A 9,704-nucleotide genomic window follows, 5' to 3' on the forward strand; every position below is an offset into this window, starting at 1 on the left:
CATACTTGTAATCCCAGTACTTCAGGAGGCCAAGATGGGAGGATCACTTGATGCCAGGAGTTCAACGCTGCAGTGAGCTATGATCCTGCCACTGCACTCCAGCCTGGGCGACAGAGTGAGACCCTGTCAAAAAAATGAAACCAACCAAACAAACAAAAAATGGAAAAGAAATTGGTAAAGCAGACTGAAGAAGAAAATAGCTTTCAAAAATTGAAAGCATTGTTTTTTGGTTTTTTTTTTTTGTCAACATGTCAAAAAGAACCTTTATTACTTTATAATACTCTTATGCTTTCTTGCCAGATGCCTTTGGAGCAGGTGCTTTCTGGGCTGCAGCTTTTTGACCCTTCTGAGCTTTCGGAGGAGGTGCTGCCTTCTGGCCTGTGGCTTTCTGGGCAGGAACATTCTGGGTGGGAGCCTTCTTGCCTGCAGTGGTCATCTTTTTTGCTGGAACTTTAGCAGCAGCCGCTGCAACTGCAGCAGCACCGTTGGCAGGTGCTTTTTTTGGAGAAGCTTTTAGGAGAGCTGCCTTCTGAAGCTTCTTAACTTCATTCTTGATCATTCTGTTCCTCATTTTCTTGGCCTTCATGACTTTAAAACGATCAAAGTCCGTCATCTTAGCTTTCCTTTCTCTGGCTTCAATCTTCTTGGCCCATCTTGTGGCTGCCTATTTTGTATTTATATCTGCCTTCTGCCAGGCTTGTCAGACATACTTCTGGCAGGCACTGTGTGGGAACTTGAGGATGAAGTCAGTGAGCTGCATGCATTTGAAAGGCATGGCCTGTCTTCTTACCCGAGTGCAAGGTCCATCAACCAAAGCCCTGTTCTGATCAATAACATCTACAATCACGACCAGCTTTCCGGCATGAGGCCCAAAGGAGACGTAGGCCACTCAGCCAACCTCCACGAAGCGCCTGAACGCCATGGCGGCGGCATTCAGCGAGAAGCTAAAAGCTTTCTTATACACGATAGTAGTACCTTTAGTGCAAAAAATAATTTGTAATAGCAACCAACTTATTCCATGACAACTTGTTGCAAGGTTGCAACCATTAATATAAGAATGGACAAGGAAAGTTCAAGAAAGGAAATTAGAAACCAGTCTCATGAGTATAAAGAAAAGCAAAATTCTGCCAGGCATGTTGGCACACACCTGTAGTTCCAGCCACTTGGGAGGCTGAGGCAGAAGGATCACTTGAGTTCAAGGCTGCAGTGTGCAATGATTGTGCCTGTTAATAGCCACTGCATTCCAGCCTGGGAAACTCAGTGAGACTACATCTGTTTACAAAAAAACAAAAAAGAAAGAAAAGCAAAATTCTAACAAATTTAGCAGTGTACTAAAGTAATACACGATAAGACAAGGAGGATTTATTTGGGGAATGCAAGAATTTAATTCTTAAAAAAAAACATTCAGGCTGGGTATGGTACCTCACGCCTGCATCCCAGCACTTTGGGAGGCCTAGGCAAGAGGATCGCTTGAGACCAGGAATTTGAGACCAGTCTGAGCAACATAGGGAGACCTCATCTCTACAAAAAACACAGCCCCTCCCCCCAACATTTATCACTCCTTTGCTCAGCATTCTCTAATGGCAAAGTACAGAGTTCTGGCCAGGTGCAGTGGCTCATGCCTGTAAACCTAGCACTCTGGGAGGCCGAGGCGGGAGGATCACTCCAGGTCAGGAGTTCGAAACCAATCTGAGCAAGAGCAAGACCCCATCTCTACTATAAATAGAAACAAATTAATTGGCCAACGAAAAATATATAGAAAAAATTAGCCAGGCATGGTGGCACATGCCTGTAGTCCCAGCTACTCGGGAGGCTGAGGCAGGAGGATCACCTGAGCCCAGGAGTTTGAGGTTGCTGTGAGCTAGCCTGACACCATGGCACTCACTCTAGCCTGGGCAACAGAGTGAGACTGTCTCAAAAAAAACACAACAGAGTTCTGTCTTGAGGACCTTTGCACATGAAGTTCCTTCAGCCTAGCACTGACTTTCTTAGATCTTTGCTCAAATGTCACTTCAGTGAGAACTTCCCTGACTATTCCATTTAAATTTCATTTTCTAGCCAGCCCTTCCTATCCCCCTTTTCTGCTTTGTTTTTTACAGAGTACATATCATGACCTGTTATACTATGTATTTTATTTTCTTGTTTATTGTCTGTTTCCCCAACTATTTAAGCTTCATGAGGGTAGGGATTATTTGTTACCTGCTGTTTTCCTAGAGTCTAGAACAGTGCCCAGCACCTTGCAGGCACTCAGTAAATATTTGTTGAGTAAATAAATTAATAAATGGTCCAACATCAAGAAATCAACAAAAAAGTCATATGGTCTCATATCATATGCAGAAGATTTTGATGAGATCAATCACTCATTCATAATAACTCTTAGAAAACAATAAATAGAAGGGCAGTTACTTAACTTGCTAATGATCAAAAACCTAGAGTGAACATCATACTTGATGGTGAAGCTTTAGGAGCATTTCCATTAAAGTCAGGGCCTAGGCAAGAAACTCTTTGCTATCGCCTATTCAATAGCGTGCTAAGACAAGAAAGTGTTAAGAGATATAAAAATAGGGAAGCAACAAAGCTGTCTTATTGGTAGAGGAGATCTACTTTGAATATTCAAAAGAATCTACAAAGTACTAAACCTTTTAGAAAGTTCAGCAGGGTGGCCATTATATAAAGATCAGCATGCTGACCAGGTGTGGTGGCTCACGCCTGTAATCCTAGCACTCTGAGAGGCTGAGGCAGGAGGATTGGTTGAGCTCAGGAGTTCGAGACCAGCCTGAGCAAGAGTGAGACCCTGTCTCTACCAAAAATAGAAAGAAATTAGCTAGACAACTAAAAAAAAAAAAAAATATATATATATATATATTAGCCAGGCATGGTGGCACAAGCCTGTAGTCCCAGCTACTTGGGAAGCTGAAGCAGGAGGATCGCTTGAGCCCAGGAGTTTGAGGTTGCTGTGAGCTAGGCTGACACCATAGCACTAGCAACAGAGTGAGACTCTGTCTCAAAAAAGAAAAAAAAAAATCAGCATTCTTGCAAGTAATGATAAGTACACAGAATAGGAAAATGATCCAATTTATAATAGAAACCTAAACATAGGCTACTTAGAAATTTAAAAAAGATATGATAGGCCGGGAGCGGTGTGTCACGCCTGTAATCCTAGCATTCTGGGAGGCTGAAGCAGGTGGATTGCTCGAGGTCAGGCGTTCGAAACCAGCCTGAAGCAAGAGCAAGACCCCATCTCTACTATAAATAGAAAGAAATTAATTGGCCAACTAATATATATAGAAAAAATTAGCCGGGCATGGTGGCTCATGCCTGTAGTCCCAGCTACTCAGGAGGCTGAGGCAGCAGGATCACTTGAGCCCAGGAGTTTGAGGTTGCTGTGAGCTAGGCTGATGCCATGGCACTCACTCTAGCCTGGGCAACAAAGGGAGACTCTGTCTCAAAATAAAACAAAAAATGATATGATAGTCTTTTATGGAGAAAATTACAAAATATCAGGGAGCAAAGAGGACCAGACTAGATGGAAATATATTCGTAGATAGGAAAAAGTGATATAAAAAGTCAGTTAATTATAAATTAAACGGTATGCCTAATGATTTGCCTTATACTTTGAAAAGCTCCACCCAAAATCTACTTCAAAAGGCAAAAGCCCAGAATTGTTCAGACAACTTTAAAGAATGCTAATAATATGGGTGGCTTTCCCTCATAGATATCACAATTAGTTACAAAGTCATAGTTCTCAAGCCTAGTATAGTGCCTGACAAAGACAGTATTCAATAATTGTTCTCTGGGAATATTGATGGGTGGACAAATGGACTAATGCCTGGGGACACACAAAGTGCAGAGAAATACTGGGTCCTAACTGACCTTATATTACTTTTGGTCTGGGGTCAGAATTAACTTTGGACCTGGTGGGATAGGGGAAATGGCTGAACCTGAAGATTAAGGTGATTCAGAACTGCAAGGACCAAGGAAGGTGGGCCCCGACAAAAGGCAGCACAGAGACCTCACTAATTTGTTTCATTTGTCTACAGATACTTTAATACCCTTAAGCAAATTTTATCTTGTATGATTTAAGTATGGAGTTTTGTATTTGCTTAAAATTTAGCAAGGCTGGCCGGGCGCGGTGGCTCACGCCTGTAATCCTAGCACTCTGGGAGGCCGAGGCGGGCGGATTGCTCAAGGTCAGGAGTTCAAAACCAGCCTGAGCGAGACCCCATCTCTACCATAAAAATAGAAAGAAATTAATTGGCCAACTAATATATATATATATATAAATCAGCCGGGCATGGTGGCTTGTGCCTGTAGTCCCAGCTACTCGGGAGGCTGAGGCAGGAGGATCGCTTGAGCCCAGGAGTTTGAGGTTGCTGTGAGCTAGGCTGACGCCATGGCACTCACTCTAGCCTAGGCAAGAAAGCGAGACTCTGTCTCAAAAAAAAAAAAAAAAAAATTTAGCAAGGCTTTAACAAGAATTTACTCTGTATTAAGTGTAGTATCCGGTTGAAGTGTAGGAAGCCTTTTTATTCAATGGGAAAGAAGTCCATGATTTTTCTTGGACTGTCATTCAGTTATGTTGCTTTAGTTTTAATTATTTTGACCTCATGATTGAAATAGTATTTTAAATTGGGACCATCTCATTGTTTGGAATAGTGGTTATTCAGAAATGTCAGATGAGGAGTAACATTATCAGACTCAAATTTGGCCATATGTAATATGGGCCTTAATGATACTATGATTTCTATATGCCAGTAAAGGGCCTTACAGAAGCATCAGCCAATAGTGCTATTCTCTGGTACTGTTCTGGTACTAACCAACTCTTGTATGGTACTTACAGTTTCCAAAGTACTTTTGTATACCTGATTTCATTTGCACCTCAAAGATATGTAAAGGAGTTTTATTTCAGTTCATTGATGATTTATTGAGCAGGTTCTTCTTTTTTTTAATTTTTTTTTGAAACAGTGTCTTGCTCTGTTGCCTGAGCTAGAGTGCCGTGTATCAGCCTAGCTCACAGCAACCTCAAACTCCTGGGCTTAAGCGATCCTTCTGCCTCAGCCTCCCATGTAGCTAGGACTACAGGCATAGACCACCACACCCAGCTAATTTTTTAAAAATTTTTAGTAGAGACAGGGTCTCCCTCTTGCTCAGGCTGGTCTCTAACTCCTGACCTGAAGCAATGCTCCCGCCTCGTCCTCCTACAGTGCTAGGATTACAGGTGTGAGCCACTGAGCCCAAGCTCGAGCAGGTTCTGTGCCAAGTTTTGTAATAGACCTTGGGAAAACAGGTCTAAAGATGAGACAAGGACCTTGACCCGAAGTATCATAGATAACATTGGGGATATACACATAACCAGGATATGAAAACAATAATTACAGAGGGAGACACATATGATTAGGATGTGGTAATGATAGGTAGTGGTGGCATTCATAGTATGTCTTATTTTTTTGATTTCAAGGAAGAATTGGTGTGTTTTATACCATTTTGAAATTACGTTTCATAATTTACTGATGTGATATATGTTTGAAAATTACATTACATTTTCTTCTATTATAATTTATTTCTTCTAGAAAAATCTGAATGATATGTTAGAATATTCAACCTAGGCCACCCTCCTTGATATTGTGTTTGTGGAAGGAATGATTAATTTATGTGTATAATTTGGCCCTGTGCATAAAAAAATGTAATTTTATTAGAAATATTTTAAATAATTAAAGCTTTGTAGGTTTTTGCTGTTATTTTTAGATCTGAAAAAGATGAAGAGAAATAAAACATGACAAGTCTAGAAGTATGTGAAACAAATCAAACATAAACAAAAATGGAAGTCCTTAAGATGAAGAACAGAAAATCTGTGATTATTGTGTTATTAGATTCATAGGGGGGTTGAAGTAATCGGGGTGTCAATGACATAATTAAGTGGAATTCTATTTTTGAAATATGAGAAATCAGTGCTTTAGGATATGTCTCTCATATACTCAGAAAGGTTTGCTTTTTGTCAGTTAATTATCAATGATGAATAAACAGTGCATTTGTACACTGATGCAATTCTGTATGCCAAATAAAAGTATCCAGATTTACTGTGGATTCTTTTGGGAGTTGTTTGGAATTTCTTACTTCATATGAACATGACTCTGTAAACATTATAACAAAAGCTTTGTTAGGGTTGATTTTCTTTTGGAATGGGATTCCTTTATATGAGAATTGATTCTAACAGAAGACCTTTACTGAGTGTAATAATGGAATGGTTTTGAACAATGCTGCCACCTATTCAGGGACAGTTAGCCTCCAGGGTGGTGCTGAGGCTCTGCTGGCTCCTTACCAAGGCCAAGTCAAGTCACCAGGACCAGCCTTTGGATGAGAGATTCGCTCCATAACAATACCTAGAAGGAGGCATGTGTTAAAATGGCCTAGTAATTTTCTCAGGTTGCTTTTGTGGAATTCTCATGCTGATTTTATCAGTGACTAACTGATCCTCCATATGGGAACATCATAAGATAATTGTTAAGTTTTGGAAAATCTCACATTAGTTTGATAATTTGACCTCCTTTTCTATGCAGGATTTGGGAATGATAGTGGCATTCTTTTTTTTTTTTTTAAGATGGGGTCTTGCTATGTTGCCCAGGCTGGATTCAAACTTTTGAGCTCAAGTGATCCTCCCACTTCAACCTCCTGGGTAAGCTGGAACTTTAGGCATGCTCCACCACACCTGGTGAAAGTGGCATTCTATAGTTGAAAGAACAGAAATTTTGTCAGCAGAGTGATTTGTATTCAAATCCTGGCTCTGGCTCTGACTATAAGCAGTGTAACTCTGGGCAAGTAATTTAACCTCTCTGAATCTCAATTTCTTCTTTGTAAAAAGAAATATTACGTTATAGGGTCTTGTGAAAATAAAATAAAGGCTTAGCATGGTGCTTACCATAGAGTGTACACAATTATTCTATTATCAATAATACAAACTTCTGGGCAATTTTTAGCACATTTCATTTGTACCTCAAAGGTATGTAAACTCAATAAAGATGAATTCCCTTCTAATATTAATTTCTTTTCTTTTCTTTTTAAGAGATAGGGTCTTGCTGGGCGCAGTGGCTCACGCCTGTAATCCTAGTACTCTGGGAGGCCAAGGCGGGAGGATCGCTCAAGGTCAGGAGTTCGAAACCAGCCTGGGCAAGAGTGAGACCCCGTCTCTACTATAAATAGAAATAAATTAATTGGCCAACTAAAAATATACATAGAAAAATTAATGGGGCATGGTGGCGCATGACTGCAGTCCCAGCTACTCGGGAGGCTGAGGCAGAAGGATTGCTTGAGCCCAGGAGTTTGAGTTTGCTGTGAGCAAGGCTGACAACACGGCACTCTAGCCAGGGCAACAGAGTGAGACTGTGTCTTGAAAAAAAAAAAAAAGACATAGGGTCTTGCTCTGTTGCGCAGGCTAGAGTGTAATGGCATAATCATAGCTCACTGTGACCTCAAACTCCTGGGCTCAAGCAATCCTCCTGCCTCAGCCTCCTGAGTAGCTGGGACTATAGGCATGCACCACCATGCCAGGCTAATTTTAAAATTTTTTGCAGAGAGGGTCTTGCTATGTTGCTCAGGCTGGTCTTGAACTCCTGGCCTCAAGCAGTCCTCCCACCTTGACCTACCGAAGAGCTAGGATTACAGGTATGAACCACTGTGCCAGGCCAATTTTCCATTATTAATACAGAAACATTTTGATAAAAACATTACTATATAAGTTATTGAAATTGTGTGTTGTTAACATTTGATCACCAAAGGAAATGTGGACATTAATATAAACATTATTTTTTAGTTTTATTAAGAGTTCTTTATTCAGTTAATATTGTATTAAAGTTAAATAAGTGAATCTTTTTTCTAATGCTTGTACTGTTTAGACTAGAAATTGTTATTCAGGAGGAATAGAGACTAGGCATATATATAAGGGTTGTCAAAGAAATATTATAAAATATAAACTAAGATTAGGCAATATTAGGTAGATACAAATGCGTCGGAATACAGAGGATGAGTAGAATACAAAGTGTCATTGAAAAACCTAATGCCTCAGAGATAATTGTCTATTTTTAAGCAAGGATAATCCTAGGTGTCCTGAAAAAAATTATAAAGATAATCTCTGGTGGTCTAGTGGCTAGGGAAAAAAATTACAAAGGTAAGTTTGGTTTGGATTAGGTGTCAGGGTGCACCTGCAGATGGAATAGAGAGAATTCTGAAAATGAGCAAGGTTCTAAAGTACTGAGCAATTTTCAGGAGTATAAGAAATAAGAATATGAGGAATTGCCAGGCGTGGTGACTCACGCCTGTAATCCTAGCACTCTGGGAGGCCGAGGCGGGTGGATTGCTCAAGGTCAGGAGTTCGAAACCAGCCTGAGCAAGAGCAAGACCCCATCTCTACTAAAAAATAGAAAGAAATTAATTGGCCAACTAAAAATATATAGAAAAAATTAGCTGGGCATGGTGGCACATGCCTGTAGTCCCAGCTACTCGGGAGGCTGAGGCAGGAGGATCACTTGAGCCCAGGAGTTTGAGGTTGCTGTGAGCTAGGCTGATGCCATGGCACTCACTCTAGCCTGGGCAACAAAGGGAGACTCTGTCTCAAAAAAAAAAAAAAAAAAAAGAAATGGACTGGCTCTGTATGCAGTTAATTCAACAATGTAGAATGAAAAAAGCCAGGTGCAGAAAAATATATTTGTTATGATACCATCATATAAATAAAAAATGATTATTCACACAAAGCAATGCTATATATCAGTTGCTGATCCATATCTTTATATATTTATAAATATTAAACAACTGAATGGAAGAGTTTTTGCTTTATAGTGGAGGGGTGGCACTAGGAATGATGGTTTTAAGAGGACATTAGCTTTCTTTATAATATTTTGTTTCTTAAAAAGATGAATCAAATTTGATACATTTATAATTATTAATTCTGAGTGGTAGGAATATAGATATTTGTTTTATAATTCCTACTACTTTTCTCCTCTTAAACCACACACAGAGAAAGAGACATGGGCTTTACCTTGGTCAACATGGAAATTAGAACTGAGACATCTACATAAATCCAAGATTCTCAAAGGGCTATCCTGTTAGTGAAAGGGATAATTTGGGGAAAAAAAAAAAGCTGTCCTCTGACACAGGCAGTCAACCAGAAAACTTGTTTGTTTCAGCCTGGGCACTGAGTAGGAAAATAAATAAAAATAAAGATCTCCTCTGGTAAATTGCAGCCATGTGCATTCCTCCTTTGAGGTTTAAATCATATTATCTCTGCTGTATAGGAAGTCTCTAAAGTCTACAAGTGAATATAAATTATAGTCATGGACCCATGATACTGGGATGGGTTTGCAGAAGCAAACTCAACCCATGTATCTTCAGAATAACAAAGATAAGCCCCTGTTGTAGATGAGCTCATAATCCAAAATTACAAACACATGAGAAAATAATCCTTCAAGGGAAGAGTTAGCAGACACAACAAATTGCAGGGTTAGATACCCAAGAATATCAAATAATTATTAGATACAGATCATAGACTTTGTTTTTAAAGGATTAAAAATATAAAAGAAGGAACCCAAAACATAAGAAGATAATATGATACTTGGACCAAACAAATCTTGTAAAAATAGAAAAATACATTTTAATTTGATTAAAATTAAATCTTAGTGGATGGATTAAATAGCAGATCAGACACAGCTGATGAT

The 9,704-nt window shown here is 39.6% G+C and overlaps 1 pseudogene; it reads right to left on the minus strand.

Moving 5' to 3' along the window:
- Positions 1 to 243: 243 nt before the first annotated feature.
- Positions 244 to 1,269, minus strand: LOC105855296 (large ribosomal subunit protein eL14 pseudogene; annotated as a pseudogene).
- Between the last annotated feature and the right edge of the window lie 8,435 nt (positions 1,270 to 9,704).

Source organism: Microcebus murinus, chromosome 18 (assembly GCF_040939455.1).
Source record: "Microcebus murinus isolate Inina chromosome 18, M.murinus_Inina_mat1.0, whole genome shotgun sequence".
Lineage (NCBI taxonomy): Eukaryota > Metazoa > Chordata > Mammalia > Primates > Cheirogaleidae > Microcebus > Microcebus murinus.